The sequence below is a fragment of the Microtus ochrogaster genome, unplaced genomic scaffold, assembly GCF_000317375.1.
Source record: "Microtus ochrogaster isolate Prairie Vole_2 unplaced genomic scaffold, MicOch1.0 UNK1, whole genome shotgun sequence".
In the NCBI taxonomy this organism is placed as follows: Eukaryota; Metazoa; Chordata; class Mammalia; order Rodentia; family Cricetidae; genus Microtus; species Microtus ochrogaster.
The window spans coordinates 25,919,004-25,923,920 of record NW_004949099.1 but is presented as its reverse complement, the minus strand read 5'-3'; positions in this window follow the sequence as shown (position 1 = coordinate 25,923,920).

Genomic DNA, 4,917 nt, shown 5'->3' with positions numbered 1-4,917 from the left:
TTCTCAGTAATACCTCAAATTCTTCAGTTGGAGCTAATCTCAACTCCTTATTGTTCATGACTCTGTTAGAGCATTTCCTGTGATGTGGGTTGAAATATAAGTCATTATATGATCTAGCTCCATTGTTAAAATTTCTAAATAATTGAGCCTCTGTCCTCTTTCTCCTCTTCCTTGATCTTCTGTGATTTTCTGGGAGGGGTGTTTGATATCTTTGACCTTATTTACCAACATTGCTCTCCGCCCCCCTGAAGTACCTCCATTTTCCAGTCCTTAGACCATTTATACAGGAAATGCTTGCATTCATTCATGCTTTGTGATCCAAAGGAGAAGATCATTTTAAAGACATGGCTAAACAGGACATATACCCAACCAGTTGGGTGAGAGTAAAGCTTAATTGAATTTGATTTAACAAAGGCATGAAATAGCATATTATTCAGCGTTTTAGCAGCTCATGGCTGTGCATGCTGTTGTTGCCATGTACCTGGTCTGAGGTACATCAGCATGCTGCATCCAGCTTTCATCAGATGCTTTCAGTAGTTTTGACCCCAGGGATCCTAGAGTGTTTTCCTTCCTGACCCAATGGGAATTTGCCAACAAGTTCATTGGGATCCACATCTGGAAATGAATGAGAGAGACAGTGTCGGCCATAGGAAGACAAACTCATAGGGTGACTGCTAGGGAACATGCTGGTGCAGGCATATCTCTTCAGAACTACACAGAGGTGGCCAGGAGGCCAGGTGTTGAACTCGGGGGAACATGGTGGCCAGCAGAAAGATGTGACTGTGTTTCTCAAAAGGAGTAACTTTTGGCAGGGTTGCTTCTCTGGCAAGGGAGGTTGCTAGATAAAATTATAGCTGGGAAGAGAACACCAGCAGTAAGTGGTCTGAGCATCATAGGGCCCACCACTTTTCTAAATGGCAAAGAGATCCATGGACTGTTAGAACTATGGTTAGTTCTGTCCGAAACCCTATGCATTCTAGTGGACTTATATCCCCCAGGGGCTGCCCTTAACCAGTGACTGACAAATACTCCAGTCTCCTTTATCCCAAAGGATCCTTCTGAAATATATGCTGTCTCCAGAATTTCCCTGTGGAGTTATACTCCATTGACCTCCATGGGAGGGATATTTGTTTAGCATCCATATTGATTGGGTTCTAGATGTCTGGATCTCACTCCCCACTCCAAAGCTACTGGATTTTTCCAGATACAATTCAGAATAAACTACTTACCACTGAATTCTCAGTGTAATCTCAAGGAAATAACGACAACCAATTGTGAGCCCATTGGGCATGTTGTTTGACATCTCCATGTCTCAGTTTCTCTATTGGTATATTGATCATAAAGATAACAATTAATTTATAGAGTGAAAACTGTAAGCAAGTACCTAACACAAATCTTATCTGCTGTCAGTGGGATCTGTATCTTTAGATTTGGTTAACTGCAGGTTAAAAATATTAGGAGAAAAAATGCTTCTGTAAGTAACATGCATTGGTGTTCTTTTTTTCCTGGTTCACTAAACAGTACAATGACTATGTAATATTAAACTTGTGTTAGATGTTATAGCTAATCCAGAGAGTATATGTGGGGATAGAGGTATGTTCTATGCAAGCATTTTACCATTCTATATGGCGGGAGCATGGGGTGAAGTATCATGTAGTTTAGATGTCTGTAGGAGGTTCTAGAAGTGATCCTTTACAGATATTGACACATTCCAGAATAAAGATTGTTATTCCTTGTAAGTCATAACTGCATGTGATTCCCAGAATGATTATCATTAAGGCAGCAAACAGCACTAAATGCTGGCGAGCATCTGGGAAAGGGGAACCCTTATAGACTGCAAGTGGGAATATCAAATATTGCAGCCCTAGGAAACTAGCAGATGACTGTATGATGTACCTCATCTATGAATTGCAGCCACCATAGCACAGCGATTCTTATACATACACGCTTATTGCCGACTTATTCACAGTAGCCAAGTTAGAGAATCAGTATAGATGTCTATCAATGGATGAATGAGTGAAGAAAATGTGGTTTATGGTTTATGTCTACAATGGAGATTTATTCAGCCATAAGAAAAACTGGAGTCATGTCAGTTGTAGAAGAATGGATGGGACCAGAAATTAGTCATAGAAAATGAAATGTCAAAATCTTATATGTAGATCCTAGATTTTATATTTATAACTGCATTTATTTTTATGTGACATGAAATTAGGAAATTATCTAGCACAAAGGAAATAGTGGGAAGGGAAGGAGATAAAGGGTGGGAGACTTGGGAGTGGAAATGGCCAAAGTGCATGGTATAGTTGAATTAAAATGTGTTTGTGAAACCCATGTCTATGCATAGCCACTTTATGCAAATTTTTAAAAAGAGAAAGCCATTCTTAGCAGAGTAACACGTGATGTGTGTGAAAATAGGACTTCCATATGGCTCAGCATTCTGCCTGAAGGAGGATTGGTTATCCTCTGGAGTCGGAAGTGAACCTCTTTCGGTACCCACATCCTTCCTTTTCCATGGATTCAGGATTCCTCACAAGCACAAGTCAGGTAGAGAAGCCCTGGGAAGGAGTGTGCCATTGCCTGCAATATCTTGTTTATTTATTTTAAGTGGAGGAAGAAGAAATCCCTAAGGGCAAGATGCTGAGTGTTACTTTGCATTCCTGTTTATTAAATGTCCTGATTAGCACATCCTTATAAAGTGCCTCTTGAGCTAATTAAATTAACTTGTATTGAAACTTGCACCTATTTTCATAAGCTGCTCAAATGGAAATACTTTATACTTAAAAATATAAGTTTCACCATGAAGAAAAAAAAATGTTTCTTTGAATGGCGATTACAGAGGATGGGGCTTCTCTGGGTGGGAAAAACTGAAAGGGCTCTTTGTGTCTGGGATTACTTTCATACCTCCCGGATATGGTGAAGAAGGGAACATAGATATCAATGCCGCTATAGAGCACACCCTTTGACTGCAACGCTGGCCCAGCCACCTAGGCCTAGATCAAGTCCAGAATGTGGATTTGAACTTGCCTTGGTGTCTCTGTTTGGTGGATGGTAGCTGATGGAACAATGCTTCAGGAAGGATTCTGAGTTGCTGTTGGTGCTCTCTGAGGTAGTCTGGAGATTGCCAGCACTATCTACTGTGGAGTCTGGATAGGAAATCATTTCTGTATTTTTTCAGAGTTCCAAGTCTCTAGAGAATCCACAGGGATTCAGTTTTTCCCCAGGAAAAGTTCCCCCTCAAACTTTTCTATAGAACACTGTATTACACATTGGGTATTGGAATATATACATGACTAAAAATTTATGTATTTGTTTGTTGTCTGGTTTAATAAATATATGCAATGTGTGGTATGCTAATATGTACATAATTTTTTCCAGATGCTCCTTATTCCATAGTGAGATTGCCTCCTGGTAAACTTATTATTATAAGTGGGAGGACATATGAGATCAAATTAACTTACTGCACCCAAAGGACCAAACAGTAGTTTAGACCCATACACCTCAAATGGGCCCAGAACATTCTCTTTAGCCTACAGTTTGGTACAGTCGTCTGGCACAATGTCCATTTCAAAATAAAGTATAAATAGCTCATGTGATTTGTTGAATATCGGTGTCACCCAAAAGCTGTCACACAGAGCACTGGTGTGTCAGTCATCTGCCTGGGTGACCATGTGACTGTTGGTCTAGTGGCTCACAGTCCTGTACGATTCCGCCACTAGACATTGTGCCAGACGACTGTACAGGAGCTTACTAACACTGGTGAATACCAGTGAAGGAATCAGGAGCAGTAACAGGGCAAATTAACTTGGTGACAATTGGAAGGCCAATGCAGTGACAAGAATGGCCACTGGAGCAAGAGATGTGAATAAGTTTTGTTCTGCTAAGTCCTTAATTTGGGCTGCTGTCAGAAGGAGCCATACACACTTGGGGTGGGTCTCCCCACATCAATGGAAATAATCATAACAATTCTACAGTGGAGGATATAACTCAGGTTATTTTAATTTGTGACAAGTTGACCTTTAAACTCGTCATCACACCTATCTTGCAAGTACTTTGTCTCAGGACTAATATACTTATCAGATCACTTAACCCCATTTACAAACTGTATTAACTATGACCTATAACTCAGTTCCTCTGTGACTCAGTTTCCTCATCCATTAAGTGAAGATAATGGGATAACTTTTGTTATATGGCTGCCCTTAGAGTTACAAGAACTATGGATGCCACTCATCACAGAGTCTGGAACAGAACTGATGGGACATAGCAGTAGTTGCAATATTAAAAACTAACCTTCTTAAGTGCTCACCACTGGCCATTCATACACATTCTGAAGAAACTGCTCATTGATTGCCAAAATGGCCCATGAGCAAGGGGAGAAGACAGTATTAGTTTTTATATCAGAACACCTGGAATGTCCAGACTATGGAAGTCCCAGGGAAGAGGCTGCTCTGATGATGAGGGGACCAAGAAAACAAACACACTGTGGAAGTTTAAATGTAATTGGCTCCTGTAGGCTCATAGGGAGTGGCACTATTATGTAGTGAGTGGCAGGCCGCTTCCTGCCCCTCCCAGCTCCCAGCCGCTTGGCTAGCTTATGCCCTGAAATAATTACACACAAATTGTATTCTTTTAAACACTGCCTGGCCCATTATATCTATCCTCTTCTTGGCTAATTCTCACATCTTGATTAACCCATTTCTAATAATCTGTGTAGCACCACGAGGTGGTAGCTTACTGTGAAAGATTCAGCATGTCTGACTTTGTGGCTGGCTCCATGGAGGCTGCCCTGGAGAAGAGAGGCATGGCATCTGCCTAACTTCCCTTCTTCCCAGCATTCTGTTCTGTTTACTCCACCCACCTATGTTCTGACCTATCAGGCCAAGCAGTTTCTTTATTAATTAACCAATGAAAGCAACAGAT